At 37.9% G+C, this 18537-nt stretch overlaps 1 protein-coding gene across 1 annotated transcript in view; it reads right to left on the minus strand.

Annotated features, from left to right (window-relative positions):
- LOC149803346 (prestin-like) overlaps positions 1-16192 on the minus strand; it is a 64213-nt gene extending 48021 nt beyond the window's left edge. Inside the window, exon 1 of the mRNA XM_089951366.1 lies at positions 16056-16192. The gene's annotated coding sequence lies outside the window, so the exon portion shown is untranslated. The remainder of the gene's footprint in view (positions 1-16055) is intronic.
- Positions 16193-18537: the final 2345 nt, after the last annotated feature.

An 18537-nucleotide genomic window follows, 5' to 3' on the forward strand; every position in this document is an offset into this window, starting at 1 on the left:
AAGAAGATATCGTAAGTGGAATTCCTGATATCGTTAACAAATTTAGTCTGATTAAAATTCCTCCGCGAGTTACTCCCGGGTAAATTACCAACGTAGTATACACAGTGTCATCCGGGTTCGCAACATGGTCGCAGCAAAATAATATTATCAAACACACTGCAACAGTTACTGGTGTGTACAGGCTGTCTGTGTTCAGTGCTACAAAATTTAGTATATACACTACATATCCCTGGCGGCACTCAACCGATACGTTTTCCGGGGTTGTGTCTGTTGTGTTAAATAGCGGAACCGAAGAGACGTTTATACTGGAAGCAGCTGATAAGAAATTAACCGCAACATTTTACTGGTGGTGTCTGAAATTTGTTGCTGAGACGCTTCAATTGGTAACTGCGTAGAATAATAATGGCGCTAACAGAATCAAGAGTCCAAAAATATAGATATGATCAAGTACGTGAATGGCAATCAGCGTTAAAAACCATCATTGATAGGTACACCGTGAAAGTAAAAAAAATACAAGCGGCGTGCAGTTGCCATTGATGTTGTAGTTTATTCAGTGTCCACGTTAGTTGCGTCCACCGGTATAGTATTATCAGCGCTGACACCGATAACAACAGTGATAGCAACAATATGTGTTTCATTATCAGCACCAATTGCAGGTGTTTCTAATATTATCGCGAAAAAGATATCCACGTGCACGAATACAAAATTGCACGATTATGTTACGCAACCGCAACACACGGCAACATCAGCATATTCTAAATTATCATCACTGATATCATCCAGCCTCGACGACACAACAATATCAGATTTCGAATTTACCAACATGGTGAAGATATACAATGAAGTAATTGATTCAGAAAACCACCATTTGAAAGAAAATGAAAAGAATAATGACCGAACATATTCAGCAGATAGCCGCGAACACAGCGCCGGTAAGAGGAACGATTATATCGACAAGCTCAGCAAACCCTGAATTTGGTATTAATTTTCCACCTGCGATCTCAGTGAAAGAAATCGCTCTTGCACAGTTGCGAGTATACTATAATTAGCCAAATATCAGATCAAAATCAGTCGGTAGATTACAATCAAATAATTCGCTGGTGTTTGCAAATAAAAGTAAACCAGATGGAACCCCTGACTGGACCGTCGTTGGTATACCAACCGGAAGTTATCAAATCGAACAGATCAATGATGAATTTACATGCAGAATAAAAAATATCACCGGGGTGGAATCCAAGATAGCAATAACTGTCCACGAACCAACACTATCATCTGCAGTCGAGATAACCTCTCCAGATTACGTCGTTGATATATATCAATCATCAATCAGATCAGTGTTAGGATGGCCTGATGTTGCACCGCCGATACCTACACCACCGATTGAACCTACATGGGCTGATTTTACTTCAGACAAAAGTTCGTATCATGGAATTACCCCATCATACAAAGATCATTATTTCCCTGATCTGAAAAATTTAACGGTGTTGAGTATTACTTTTAGATTATTTAGTAAAGACCATATAGTGTGGAATTTCATTGTTAAACAATCACCTGAAGGAGGAACTAAATCTATTGAGATTCGCTTAGAATTTATTATTGACTATTTTAAAGACATTAATCAAGAAAATAAAACACAACGAGAAAAACTACAGCAAAGTTTCCAAGAACATCTTTTTGATATAACAAGTTAACGCGAGAAAATCATCAAACAAAAAGAAATATTAAATCAGCTTCTATCAGACATGGAACATCTTAACCAGTTTTTAATTCAGACAATAATTAATTACACGGACGACATAAATCGCTATAAACAAAGATTTCTTGATAAATATAAGATAACAGAAGCTGATCTACCGACATTTAAGTTTCCTGGGTATAACCCAACCGAGATGCAAAAATCACTCAATGATATCATTGATGAGTTCTTTCCTAAAATACACGCCGAGTGGAGAAAGATAACGCCACCCAGGGACAACATTCACCTACACAACAATGACCCATCAGGGACAGGCCGTCATGTATCTCCGGAAATCGTAAATATATCCTCGGTGATCGCGGTCAACCTTGTTTGTGATGCAATTTATGGAAGCTATCAGATAAACACATAAATATTCACACAAGCACAGAAAGGATACATCTTGTATACTTTTACACCACAAATACCACCTGGGTCTCTTATTGTGCAAGAACCAGTCAATCCCGTCTATTTGTGACGTCATAATTCACTGTTATCAAGAATAAATTTCAGATTAACTGACCAATCCGGGAACTTCATTGACCTAAGAAATGTAACGCTAAATCTGAATTTATACGTAAAATCTTAATCATTTCCAATCGTAAAAATCTACGATTACACTGGTCAACAGTGAAATCATTACTGACTTGAAAAGGCCCTAATCTGTAGTATTTTGGTGTGCCGAACACGAATATAACCGTGAAAAATTTGTATTGGCTCTCGTTTTGAAGATATTCATATACCTCATTTTCTATGTTTCACTGTGTAAATTTCTCCAGTAGGACTGCAGCAACATCCGGAATAATGATGTAACATTGCATAATACCATCATGCTCATATCATCCACAGTTGATTGCATCATTTTCTGATGCAATGCAATACTAATGCCATGCGGCTGCTGAAGTAAGTTGACGTCAGCAGTGTACTATACATGTGTAGGCCTATTATACTAATGCCAGGCGGCTGCTGAAGCTGACGTAAGCAGTGTACTATATAAAGCCCAATCAGATAGGTTCAGCATTTAAAATATTTTAGACGTTGTGCGAGACAGTTCAAGCTACTGTTACATAAAACTTATTATTTTATCCATTTACGTACAATAAAGAACAGTAATGCCTCGAAAGTGTGTTAATACCGCGGACAATTTTTGCTATATTTGTGGGGAAGTGACATTTGCCAACCAGAAGAAAAGTATCAATTCTCAAGTGAAGAAGGCATATCATCTTTACTTCGGATGCAAGGTTGGTGACCAAGACAAGCCTTGGGCTCCGCATATATGCTGTGCTACATGTACAACACAGCTTTCACAGTGGTTGAATTGCAAAAGGTCATCAATGCCGTTTGCAGTCCCAATGGTGTGGAGAGAGCCAAGCAACCACCTAAATGACTGTTACTTCTGCTTGGTTCCTCCTCTTTCCGGCGGAATAACGAAGCGAAAGAAGTCGAGAATAGTCTACCCAAACATTCCGTCTGCATTGAGACCAGTTCCACATGGTGAGGGACTTCCTATTCCAGAACCTCCAGCAGAATATTCTCTTGATTCATCTGACGAAGACAAAGGTGAGTCGACCTGTTCTTCTCCTGGTCCATCAGCATGCAGTGATCCAGATTTTCACTGTGGTGCATCATCAACCCCACACAGAATAACACAGGAAGAACTAAATGACCTGATTCGTGATTTGGACTTATCAAAGAACAAGGCAGAATTGCTAGGATCAAGACTCCAACAATGGAATCTTCTAGAAGAAGATGTCACAATTACTGCATATCGAAAGCGCCACCAGCAATTGGAGCCTTTCTTCAGAAAGGAAAGTAATCTGATATTCTGTTCCGATATTGAGGGCCTCATGAATGCTTTAAAAATCACTCATGACCCACAAGAATGGAGACTATTTGTGGACTCTTCGAAACTGAGTCTCAAGGCTGTGCTTTTGCACAATGGAAACATTCTTCCATCTATTCCAGTAGCGTATGCTGTCCACATGAAAGAGACATACGATAACTTAAGGCAGCTACTGAATTCCATTGAGTATAACAAGTACAGCTGGCACCTCTGTGGTGATTTGAAGGTAGTTGCCCTTTTAATGGGACTGCAGCAAGGATATACAAAATACATGTGTTTCTTATGCGAGTGGGATAGCCGAGCAAGGGAAATGCACTACATGAGGAAGGAATGGACTCACAGGCAGAATGTAGCCATTGGAGAGAAGAATATCCAACACCCAGCTCTGGTTGAGGCTCAGAAAATCTTGCTACCACCCTTTCACATCAAACTAGGTTTGATGAAGAACTTCGTGAAAGCCATTGACCGGACTTTGCCAGCATTCCGATACCTGCATGAAAAATTCCCTCGACTCAGCGAAGCAAAGATTAAAGTGGGAGTTTTTGTGGGTCCTCAGATTCGACAGCTTTTCAAAGATGACCGGTTCAACAACTTGCTGGAAGGTGACGCGAAACAAGCATGGAATGCTTTTCGCCTAGTTTCTACAAACTTCCTCGGAAATGTTAGGGCAGAAAACTATAAGGAACTAGTAGAAGACATGTTGATGAAGTATAAGAAACTTGGCTGCAATATGTCTCTAAAGATTCACTTCCTTCATTCCCATTTGGATTTCTTTCCTAGCAACTGTGGTATTGTTAGTGATGAACACGGCGAACGTTTTCATCAAGATATCGCAACAATGGAACAAAGATACCAGGGAAAATGGTCCACTACAATGCTGGCTGACTACTGCTGGACACTCCTCAGAGATGCTCCCGAACAGCTGTACAAGAGACAGGCGAAGAAATCTAAGATGTAGTCAATGACTTGATTTTTTATAGGTAGGCTATTACAGTTGACCTTTTACTATTGGAATGCATTTCGTTATGTAAACATTAATTTCTTGCAGATTACAAAAAAACTAGAGCCAATTTTGCAATTTGACTGTCATATTCGTGTTCAGCACATAAAAATTGATAAGAATTGACTAATTTTATTTCAGTAACATGACTTTTGTAAAAATTTGTTGTCCAGTGTTATCAAGGGAACAGCACGTCACTGACGAGGTCTTTCTGCAACTGTCGCTCAGATTTATTTTCAGACCGGTTTTGTAATTTTGGTGAGTAATAAGGTAGTCAAAATCGTGTAAATCGACAGATTTGTTAATTCTGATAGGTAATAAGGTGGTCAAAATCGTGCAAATCATCGGATTTCACAAAAAAATCAGAAAAAAATATCATTTTTTTAATAGTGAAAATTGGTCAGTAACAGCACAAAAAATAATTCTCCGTCCTTGTCCTTGTATCAACGAGGTGGACTGACATATTACTTTCACTTTCATTTTTTCAAGGAATCTAACTTTTATTTTTATTACCTGAAATAATTTTTCTTAGTTGTCTGACACAAATATTAATTATCTTCTTTGCTTCATATTCACGAGATAATTCTGATCTAATTTTTTTGACTGCACGAGAGAGAGAGAGAGATTCCTTTACTTCACTTCTTTTATTGTAGCTAGCAATTGACACATTGCTGTCTGAATCTTTTTTACGAATCGATATTCAGATGGTAAAGTATATCCTCCATCTTATTTTTTTTTCTTGCAGTGTCTCAAAATCAGAAATAATTTTTCAGGATTTAGTTCATCAGATATATCTATGCCATCGCGCTCTAATTTTTTTAATAGCAGAAATAACATCATTGATATTTTCATAATTCATTATACAGTATATATATATTTAAAAGAAAAATATTTTACAATCCTGTATGAACTCCTAGGGTGTCATATAACATCCTAGCAAGTTCAGAGGAATGTACACTAAGGACACAAACTCATATGAGCCTTTAGGGTGCCTAAATGACATCCTACAGGTTCAGGGGCATACGAAACACAACCCCCTATGTGAGCCTCTAACCTGTCAAATAACAGTCTAGCAGACTCAAGAGGGCGTGTTCTCGATGACGTCACAACACATAAGGATTACACACCCCCTATGTGAGCCTCTAACCAGTCAAACAACAGTCTAGTAGATTCAAGAGGGCGTGTTTCCCAAGGACGGCACAACACATAGTATTTACACTATTTACATCTGTAAACTCCTAGTGTGCCACTGCATCTTAGCTAGTTTACAAGGATACAGTAAACCTTAATTAAGGACAGCACATACATTAATCTTAATTAACTTAATTCTAAGGAGGACAGCACAAAACCAACGTAAACTCCTAGGGTGCCATCGCATCTTAGCAAGTCCACAAGGATACAGTAAACCTTAATTAAGGACAGCACAGCACATAAATCTGAATTAGCTTAATTCTATGGAGGAGGACGGCACAATACATTTACAGTATTTACGGTAAGGACGGCAGGGTACATGTATTTACAGTTATTTATAGTAAAGACGACACAATACATATAGGACGGCACAATACATATAGGACGGTACAGACAGATATGGGGTTATTTTCTACGCTCAACAGATTTTGCACACACACCCAAAATCAACCCCTGGGAGCGCAAAAGGCGCCCGCCACGTGTTGACATGGCGGGAAGATGTGTTTATCTGTTGAGTTTCGAAAACCCCAATAAAGAATACGGACCCTATGGTATATAAGCTGGACTGATACCTAGAAATTCAAAGACAGGTGTGATTTATATTCGTAATTTGTTCTTAATTATAATCACAGGAAAAATACAGATGAACCAGAAAACCAGACGGATTCAGTAAAACATATATATCGTCTGTGAATTTCTTATTATTATTTATCCCAATAATCAATTACACCTATCCGTGTTGACAGTCCTTGATAAAAATCTACGAGGAGTAATCGGAGATATTTTACTTCCGTGTGTCATCGAACCGTTATCACAAATATTTTTTTATTGCTTACAGGTATTCTGAAAAGACTAAACGCGAGGAAAGAATGATAATTTACTTTTGAGTCTGTGAAAAACTGTAATGTGTATACAATTAAGAAAACACTCGGCTACACACAAGGTATAAGTTATTAAAGGTAGCAATGTGATGCGTAGTACAGAACAACGATAGTTAAACTAGAATTCGGTTAATCAGAACAGGAAACGAGGATAACTCTGTTAACCGCGTTACATATCCTCAGTAGAGTTATCTCCGTTCATTGTCTGAACATAAAAGAATGAGATCCAATTTTCGTACTCGTAAGAAAAGGCCGATTTGGTTATATTTTCTGCAACACGTCGTACCCCGCGGGGTTAATACCGACATACTTGGCAACTGCGGTCATTGACTTAAATATTAGTTCTTCGCCGGTTTCTATATTTAAAGATTGAACCACCTTAGGAATCTTTTTGCATTTACCAGTCCCCCCGTGCATAATTCTCACTTTGTATGATAGCTTGAAGACTTTGTAAAGAATTATTAAGTTTTTGTCCGTCAAAATGATCGATCACAAGACCATCTTTGATTTTTCCGTAAAAACCTCGAAAATAAACCCGTGATTGTGATACTTCTTTTTCCCATCGGTGAATCTAAGATAACCTGCATTATCAACTACACCGACTGGTTTCTTTCGCTGACAGTGTCTTACTACACCATCAAGAGATGCTTCATATTTTTAATGGTTGGAAGTCTGATAAATTTTTTTTGCTGCATTTATACATAATATTATTTGTCTAAATTATAACCTATCTTCAGATCTAGCTATATAGTCTTCAGGGGATCTTATAACCTTATCAATGACAGGTTTGTTATTTTTATCGTAATATCGTTTTAACTCTCTATACCGTTTACAGTCACAGCATGCACACAGCTGTGTTTTTCCTCTAACTCCAACACCACACCGTAAACAAGGCTGTGGACCAAGACTACCCCGTCGCACACTTTGCAAATGTTGACCGCAGAATTCCTTTACGCAGGATTTATTATAAGGAGTTGAAGATCCCACCCTTAACCACTTACACTGATTTCTTATTTGAGTCATCGTATATATAATAATTTTTATTTAAATACTTGCCTGAAATATAATATGGAAGAGTTTGAGAGATTATCTACAATCCAGCCCTGGAAAACTTTTAGATTCGGTCTTGACAGAAGAACCCCTGACTTAATTTTAGATGATGCTGAATATGACTTCGTAATCGCTGATACAACAGCGAGAAATATATTTGTAAGTCGAGAAAACGCTTACCTATCTGACGCAACACGGTTGGGTACTATTGTTGGTTATATGAATGGCGAATCGCCTCAGTATGCTCATTTAAGATCTTCGATGCTCGCTTACGTGTCTATAAATTTATTATTGATGATAAATAGATTCCCTGACACTGCAGTCAGAGTTGCCACGGATTCATTTTATATCGATAAAAAGTAAACATCATTGGTAACCAGTTTTACAAACACTGATGTATCATGGGGTTCGTGGAGAATAAAACAAGAAATGTTCTGTAATTATACTGAATCCGCAGATGTTACGATTAAAGGTATTTATCGCAGCAATCAATCGCCTCGACAAATGTCGAGTGTAGCATCCCTGTATGATCCAGTATCCAGACGGTCTATCTAAACGGCCCAGGAGGTTCTGGTAAGACGACTCGGGTGATCGAATTATTTCGACAGAATTGCGATGACATGATTGTGCTAACACCAACACACAGACTTGCCAGAGAAATGAAACAACGAGGAGTACAATCATGTACTTATCAGAGCTTTTTCAAATACAACGGACATACATGGACTCCTGACCGAATGGGAGCGAAATATATTCCAAAAATTATTATTTGGGATGAGATATGCACAGTATCTAAAGATATATTAAAAATATTCCTCGATTGGCTGTTATTGAAAAATACAGCTGTGATAATGTGCGGCAATAACGGTCAACCACCACCGTTTGTTGGACCATCTCCACATGATTGGCTAAAGAATTATGTAGATTATTACTCGGAGATAACTGATGATCACATTTCTCTTGATGCAGAATTAAACGAGTTCAAGAAATTAATCAGACTACAACCGAATAAAATTCAGTGTGAAATAATGCGTAAAATAATCTCAGAAACTTTAATGAACGAATTTCTGCAAACGTGGAGACCAAATGATTTGATAGTGGCAAGTAGAAAGATAGTTCGTGATATACTTCAACAGCGGTTATTTCAGTTACATAAGAAAAAGTTTCCAGCGCTGCCTGTACCGTTGTGTTATAGACCAGCTGATACACGAAGACAGAATATTGAAGTTTATATACCAGGACAAACTGAAAAGCGAAATCTAGTATTAAATGATATTGTCGCAGTTGATGTCAGTGTTGTTGAGGATGCGCTGAATACGGACAAATCTCCGTGAACGCTAGGATACGCAATGACAATTCACTCATCTCAGGGGTTAACTATCTCTGATACTCAAGTTTGGATTGTAGATGATCGTGTCGAATGGTCAAACTTAGTTTATTTGGCAGTGTCTCGAGTCAGACGATTATCTCAGCTGTGAAGAATTGTTATAGACGCTACAGAAATTATTAATGATGTAACCGACGATAGCACAATAGAAAAAAATTAGCCAGTTATAAACAAAGTGATAAAATAATCGAGATTTTGATATCGATGCCGAATTTATCATGACACTGAAGCAGCAGCAGAATAATCACTGTGCGAGCTGTAATTGTGTAATGTTGTGGCAGTACTAGAGTAATAATCCAAGACAATTTACCGTAGATAGAAAAGATAGTAGTCGTGGTCATACACGTGAAAATATGATGTTGACCTGTCTATAGTGTAATCGACGTAACGGCGCAAGTTAAGTGATCGCGGTGGTAATTGCGTGTCTTCGGGAATTACTTGTAATTGTTCAAGTGTAAATCCACGTTGAGGAGCAGTTGAATCTAATCTGTAGATTGCAGGCCTAGCCGTGGATCTTATCACGCTGGAAATGTTGTGTGTTGTAATACTCCAGACAGGATCAGTTGCTTTTTTTGTACCACCTTCAAGTTCACCAGGTTCATATAAATATCTTACAGTCACATTACCTAATACTGGCTGCGCTGAAAAATCACGTCGTTATATTGATATACGCGCGCTTGTGATTACATTAACGGGTTTCAACGCAGTTGTTCGAGTAATTTAGTGAACTGGGCGGCAATATCACGTTCTCGCTTTTTTTTAAAAACCGACTTGTCAGCGGGAATAAACTTCAATTTCTTTGTACCGCATCGTTCACACTTACCTGTAACTGCTGACCTGTTATTTTTTTTTTGTAATAGGTGTCAGTGTACTTGTGGGGATACGCGCCCTGCATTTCACACAATATAAATCCATATTATTTATTATATTTCTATAACATGGAGGTCACTGACTTTTCGGCAGTAAGAAAACGAGAACCGGTTAAACATCATGCTGCGCTACCAAATTCTATCAGAATGATTATCATAGGTCCATTTGGATCTGGTAAGACGCAACTGTTACTTAATTTAATAATGAAGTGGATGACCTGGAACAAGTTGTATTTGGTAGCTCCGTCGGTTGATGATCAGAGATGCTACGATTTACTTAAAGACTTTAATGAAAAAGCAAAGTTATTAAATGAAAACGGTGATGGTGTTATCGAGTTTATCACTGATATTAGTGAAGCACCGTCTGTAGAAGATATTGATGGATCCATTAACAATTTAGTTGTGTACGATGATGTGATGTTGGACAAACAGGCAAATCCTGCTCGGATATTTTCTCGAGGAAGATATAAAAACACAGATGTAATTTATGTAACCCAGCGGTATACACAAATACCAAAAGTGATCAGGGATAACTGTAATATTCTTGCTGTGTTTAACGGAGTTGATACACATACGCTGAGAAATATTCATCAGACTTGGTGCAGCGGAGATATGGACATAATTAAGTTTAGAAATTTATTTAGTCAGACTCAGTCAACCGCGCATGGATTTATAACAATAAATTTGCATGATCCGCGGTCACGATATCGACTCGGTCTTGATACAATTTTTAATTAATAGCAGCAGAGAGGGTGAAGCCTCATACTTGGCACTCAGTTTGCAATCCCTTTTTTGCGATTTCCAGGAAGGCTTATGTCTGCGAATAACGAGTGAGTCAGTTAGAGGTTGTTCGGCTTCCCTGCTGCTGCCTTGAAAACAAAATCGCAGCCAATTACAATATGTATTTATTGCTACAATTTGTCTTGTGAATTACAATATGTATTTATTGTAAGAGCTCAATACCGTGAAAAAGTCTGCACCGCGGTATATCGTACGTACAGAATTTCTAAACGTACCACGAACGAACCACGGTATACCGCGGTTATATTAGGGATCAATAATTCAGTGTTCTGGGGAAGGGGTTTGACAGTATTCTGTTTAATTTAGGTCTGTTGGAAAAATAGTTTCCTCTGATTTATAGCAAAATAACATTATTTTGTATATATAATATTATCTGGAAAGATATTAATTATCTTGAGATAAGAAAATAAAATATCTCAGCTAAAGAATAAAAACAACCCTCGGTCCCACCCCACCCTCACCCCGAAAATTAAATGGCTACCACCTTAGAGTAGATGATTTTGTTATGTGTCTGCTAACTGTTGTGTAAGTTGAAATTTAAAAGCTGCAACTAAAGTGGGAGGATTAAGTTTCCACTATAGATGATACTGCTATGGACATCGTGCTGACATTCAAGAGCTTATTGATAAAACTCGAAAGTATTGATAATGAAGCCATCAACTTACTAGCTACATTGTTGGTATAACAGGGAGAAAGCAGTAAACATAAAACACACGCAACAAACGAGAACGTATTTAGTGGACATGAGAAAATTACATAAATGTTCAGACAAGAAACAAATGCGCTTTCAAAAATCGTAGGCTAATTCGCAGCCTGAAAAAGGAATACATATACTTATGATATACACATACGCTAGTAACTAAAACATGACGTCGTTTTTTTAAATCCGAAATTTTTTCGAAAGTTGACTTTGGCTCGAATATATTTCACAACATTTCATTTGGCCTTGGCATATGTGACATGTGTCAAACATGTGATTAAAAGACAAAACTAAATATGGGTATTGTTCCGAGTGGGAGGAAAGAACGAGTTTTTGATGTAGCTTAGGAATATGTCGAGGCTTCAGGGCGACACGTACGTTACTAAGCCGTATCAAACGATTTCTTTACCCGACTCGAAGCAAAACACTTATGTGTTTTTTGTATTTTATTGCATATCCCCTTTCTAGTCACGACATTCTTTTCAAGTTTTACAATGTATACTTTTAAAAATATGAGTTAGGCATTTAGCGTTTTATGTTAGATATTGTACAAACTCTGTAAAATCACAATGTGACGTAAGTAACCAAGGTCAGGCCTGAAGATATACTGTGTATTAGTGTCAAAGGTCTTTCTGCATTGCTGAGATGCTGATTTACTCTTTAACTTTGAATGTTTCAAGAATGTTGTATGGGATATATGACTGGATTTAAACTGCAAGCATAGGCAAGTCTATTTCCCCTTACGTTTCCCTAATAGAACATTGGTTTTGAAACAGTAAATGACCCTTTCTTTATACACTATACTTATTGAATAAACACGCTCTACTTCGAAGCGAATTTCAGGGCAAATTTCACAGAAAAACAGTAATTAGATACATTCTATTTTATAAAGAGAGCTCATTGATTAACAGTACTTTCAAATTCTCTATTTTGTATGCTTTCAGTACAAGAAATCATTGATGCATTGAACTAAAAGTCATAATTTAAGCATATACTCATAACTAAACGAAGATTCGGTCTCTTTCTAACATGAGAACTAGATTTTTAAGAATCATCTGGATATTTTTTGGAAGAAAATTATAAAAAGTATTGTTCTGTTTTTATCTCTGTATTTTCTACTTGAATAGTAGCAAGAATTTAAAATGTAAGCAGACATACAATGAAGTCTCAACAACAATATTGTATCAAGATAGAAATCTTCTAAATCTGCGTCACAGTCAAACCAGCTGCTGTTCTCTGTGATATGTCTAGCTTTATGCTGCGAATGTTAGTAGTAATAGGGGCCTACTAATGTTTGTCATTTTTATCCTCAGATTTACAAAGCAAATTCGATTACTCGGTAATTTTAATAGACAAATTGAAAGTCCTTCAGCTTAAACTTACCCCTTACAAATATAATTCCGCTGACCGTATTTTAGAGACACTGAAGCTGAAATTGATTTTTGCTGAGTTTTGTATTTTTGATGATTTTCATTGTGGACTTGTCTCTTAGGAATTATACACAGGGTAACATTTTCTCCAACGCGGGGCAATAATTCTAACCATGCCTTGAATATTGGCATGATTCCTTGAGCCTTTCTTACTTTGTATGGATTTTAAATCTCTCTCTCTCTCTCTCTCTCTCTCTCTCTCTCTCTCGTTTGATGTCACTGTGCATACCAGTTTCAACTGAGAACTCATAGTCAAACATCCTGTCGACAACTTCAGTGTCCTTAGTGGTTAGGATGCGGGAGGTCGCGGGTTCCATCCCCGGTCGACTCGTATGAAAGACTTATAACAATGGTACTAGCAGCTGCCTCGCTTGGCGCTCAGCATTAAGAGGTTAGTGTTAGGAGATTGGTCGGCCTGATGTGAGGATAATGTGACTGGGTGGAACATGATGCTACTTTTCTGCGGGCGGCATGATGCCCAAGTGCTAGACATCATTGTAAAACTGCCACACTGCAGACATTATAGTGATATGACCGAAAAACTGTTAAAGCTGCGCGAAAAATTCCAGTCACACACTCACACACACAATCAAACATTTTATCCAAAATAGTGTTGTCCACATCAAGTAACCTTATTTTCTCTGCCGAGATACCGTAAAATGCACATAAACTGCTAGTCGCTTCTTACGCTACTCTCCGATTATCCCCACCAAAAATGACTGTTTTCTTAAAATTACATACATTTATTGGTAGTTTTGAATAATTTAAAATGTATCGCAATAAATCATTTCGGGTGTTTTATAAGTCGACGATCATTTAATTTTTTAAGTTTTAAAAGTAGTTCCAGGCTGTGTGTGAGATACGGAAATTTTAGGTCTGCGATACGGAATCACAGATTGAACTTATGTATTTCACGCCGGAACAGCATGTAAGAATAAACAGGTATGTAGTAAAATAATACTTCTAATATTCAAAATTACTTTTTGACCAATACAACCATTTTGTAAAAAGAAAGTAAATTTGTTGAACTACTTGTAATGAATAATGAAAACACGATGTTAATATCATTTAAGTTGTAACAAGATTCCTCGGAAATTTCCATACATTCCTTACTGACGGAAATTACCGACGTACCGGTACAGTGAAAAGTACCGTGGTACATACTTCTGGAAAAAATACTGCGGTAAACCGATATACCGGTAATACGTGATGTGATGTGATGTGATTTTTATTTTTAACGTAGCTTTAACAATTTTTCAGTCATATCGCTACGATGTCTGCAATGTGGCAGTTTATAGTGTTGTCTAGCACTGGGGCATCATGCCGCAGACATGTAGCATGATGTCCCACCCAGTCACATTATCCTGACACCAGGCCGACCAGTCCTAACACTAACCTCTTAATGCTGAACGCCAAGCGAGGCAGCTGTTAGTACCATTTTTTAAATCTCTGGTATGACTCGGCCGGGGATCGAACCCACGACATCCCGCATCCGAGGCGGACGCTCTAACCACTAGGCCACCGGAGCGGTCGATATACCGGTAATACCGCGCACCTCTAATTATTGTTATAGTTTGTATTACCAATTAAAATGTGCACTTGATCTTACAGTTTATATTGCCAATGGCAATGTGTATTTAGTGTTCAATTCTTGAATTATGAGTACCGATTAGAATGTTGCTGGGTTTTTTTTAACGTTTAAAAGATTTTGGACCTGGGACTCTCTTCCCAGCATTATTGCAAGCATGGTCTCTGATCAAATTAAAAAGATAAACAAAAAATATGGCAACTCTTTCTTATATATATATACTCATGTTGACCTTGAGCATGATTAATTTGATAAAAAATCAAAATATGAAAATTTTCCTGGTATACGTGGTTTGGAGACGCAAGCAGTATACTCTTTATATTCGTCTGACGTGCTGTTTGCTTACGTTTTAATCCGGAATATATTTTAATCGAAGATATCTATTCATAATTAAGAAGATTTCTGATCAACACAAATAACTGGCAAATTATCAGAAAGATCCAATGGAGGATATAACATTTTTAGATATGGGTTTTCAACCGGGATATATCCAAATAAGTAAATGCATTTAAAATTTATTGAATGTGAAATTGGGATGTACACTAATTCATCTGAGATGATATCTAATAACGAAGCACAGGCGTGTGTGTGTGACTTGGACTCTTTCACGTAGCTTTAACAATTTTTCAGTCATATCGCTATGATGTCTTCAGTGTGGCAGTTTATAGTGATGTCTAGCACTGGGGCATCATGCTGCAGACATGTAGCATGCTGTCGCACCCAGTCACGTTATCCCGACTACAGGCCGACCAGTCCTAACACTAACCTCTCAATGCTGAGCGCCAAGCGAGGCAACTGTAAGTACCATTTTTGTAAGTCTTTGGAATGACTCGGCCGGGGATCGAACCCACGACCTCCCGCATCCGAGGCGGACGCTTTAACCACTAGGCCACCGGAGCAGTCGCAAGCACAGACGCATATATATATATATATATATATATATATATATATATATATATATATATATATATATATATATATATATATATATATATATATATATATATATATATATAAAGTACCTTATCAAGTAATATACGATACTTAATGTAACTTTGAAAAATCTTAAATTTATATCTTTAAAAAAATATGAGATATATATAAATTAACTGTTTAAGATATATCAAATATATCAAAACACACTTTTTAAATTTATAAGATATGCTACACATTTTAGGAGATATCTTATAACGTTTATAAAGATAACTTACAAACCTTATGGTATTTATGCTGTCTTATACAATATTTCCAGTGGCGTCACTAGTCACTGGGGGGAGGGGGTACGACGGTTCCGTACCGGTTGACACCATCAGAGGGGGTGATTGTCGACATAAGTTTTTAAAATTTTGTACAGGAAGGAGGTCCATGGGGGTGACACCATGAGTTACCGCACATGACTGATCATACAATTTTTTAATTTTTGTGTAGGAAGGAGGTCCATGAGGGTTACGCCATGTGTTACCGCACTGGGTGACACCAACCCTAGTGACGCCACTGAATATTTCCTAAACGTATTATCATATTTATGACTAGTGATAATTCAGGTTACTTGTGTTTTAAAAAAATGTTCAAATATTTACCTGTTTACATAATGTTCCGCTCGTAATTTTGACCGCAGAACGACTGCTGCTATCGTTTAGAAACGTCTGCAAGACGATGTGCTATATGTCACGTGCCACTAAAGCTCTATTGATCCTACAAGTTTTGTTATTCAAACGTACCCTTCCATACCTTAGCTGAACTGAAATTTATCTGGTGCACACATTTCATTCAGCAATAGTTTCAAATACAGATAATACGTTACAAAAGGTGTAGTCAATGACTACAGCTTAAAAAAACCGTAAAGCCCAAAACAAATTTGCTGCAGATAAATTACGCAGATATATTCAAATTAAGTCACCTGGAATTTCCTAGCAGTTATATACATTTTCTTAAATTTTTCTTTCATTGTGTACAAACTGTTCGGGTATATTTTAATTATTAGCAGTAAAGCCTACGCAACAATAATATATGCGGGTTCGTTATTCGTACCTATAATGTCAGTGGCTCTCGTACAAAGTAGAGGTAGTAGTATATGAAAAAGCGGCTCCAAAAACAGTGTGTGTGTGTGTGTGATTTGGATTTTTAACTAGCTTTAACAATTTTTCAGTCATATCGCTACGATGTCTGCAATGTGGCAGTTTATAGTGATGTCTAGCACTGGGGCATCATGCCGCAGACATGTAGCATGATGTCCCACCCAGTCACATTATCCTGACAACAGGCCGACCAGTCCTAATACTAACCTCTTAATGCAGAGCGCCAAGCGAGGCAACTGTTAATACCATTTTTGTAAGTCTTTGGTATGACTCGACCGGGGATCGATCCCACGACCTCCCGCATCCTAGGCGGACGCTCTAACCACTAGGCCACCGGAGCGGTCCCGAAAACAGTGAGACAGGATCATTCTAACGTATCTCAAATAAGGTGTTTTTCGACAATTCCTCGTGGGTTTTTTAGTCGCTATCTAGTTCACTACCACTTTTTGGTAAGATGTAACGATCTGAAAAAGAGCGGTTTTAACTCCTCCACTACCATTTTTGTACGTAACACGTTAACCCTACTTTGCTGATTATGTAAATAACTTATGACAATTCGATCGGATGGTGTACATTTCTGAGAACAGTTTGATTTCTCCAAGCGCTTCCAGATAATGATCGTGCGTGAGAGTTTTGTTATACGACGTTTTTCTTGATTTCAGCTAATTGGACCGAAAACATGATTCCACTATGGCCAACGAATTCATTTCGTCCGTGGACTTTCTGATAACCTTTTTGTTAGAATCGTCGTAAAACGGACTGGATGTGGAATATTCTGAAAATTAATTAAGCGTTTATCTTCAAACACGTCCTTGTACACTTGTCTCGGTGTTGATTTCGTAACGTAAACTGTCAGTGTCGGTTAACAACAACTTGGCCCTGGATCGGTAGCGCGCTTTTACGTATCCATTATGGAAACCGTACATATGTAGTTTAGGCAGCTCCAGAACTGTAAACCCACAGTAGATGGGCTTGCACATTACCATCTATGTTTTCGTTCTGTGAACCAAAGGTGGGATCGCTAATCACTTTATTTCTACGTTCGACATGGTTGACGAGTTCGACATTGACTCGTTTACGAGTGTTTTCTTTGGTTTTGCCAAATACCGACCTGTTGATGAGTTTGAAAAATTCCTTTTCGAAATCAGTTATGGCCGAAGCTCTTTTGGAGGTGTTAAAGTTGATGGAAGTCTCTTGCCATTTTGCTGGGTAAATTTATACACGTGGTGAATTCTCACCAGCTCGACTCCTAAGCATAGACACTGCCTGAGATTTTTGTAATGAATGACATAACAATTTTTCGCATGAGATTAGGCACGAGTATATGTCCCTTTAAAAATCTCACAGACAATTATCACACTGTGATTAAAACTCACCATAATATTTTAAAGCCGTATGCTGCCATCATGTTGCCAACCTAACTGAAGCGTTTGGTACGTAAACGTTGGACACCTGTCTGTGTGCCACTTTTCCTTCTAGGTCAAATAAAATCAAAATTTTTCCGCAGTGTTTTCAATAGCTTGTTGTTTCTGAGGTGACACAGTCGCCGGTGTCGTCAGTATTGCAGACGGTGCTGGAGCCATAATATTGCTAGCAATTTTCATTGCTACTGCAGTGTCCGCGCCAGAGGCCGTTCTGGTCGTCTCAGCTTCATATACTTGAGAGCAATCGGCGCGGCTTTAGCAGCAATTCCAGGTAAAGCTCACTGAATGGAAGAAACCTAACGTGGATAAACATCCACTTTTGATTTTATGGCGTGCTGTGCATGATCGTGTCATGTTTTATACAGTTAGCTTCTGGTCACAGAATAAGGCAATAAATAACTTGGTTTCGCCTTAGAATGAGTTGATCATTTTCGTCGTACATGCGTACAACATTACCCAGGGTGGATAATTGTTTTTCTAGGTAAGCGACTGACCTAGCATGTATCGAGTCGTAGATCGCCTGCGGCGAGAGACACAAAAAGCACGGTATGCACGCGTAT

Source organism: Sinohyriopsis cumingii, chromosome 3 (assembly GCF_028554795.1).
Source record: "Sinohyriopsis cumingii isolate HCF-2022 chromosome 3, ASM2855479v2, whole genome shotgun sequence".
NCBI lineage: Eukaryota > Metazoa > Mollusca > Bivalvia > Unionida > Unionidae > Sinohyriopsis > Sinohyriopsis cumingii.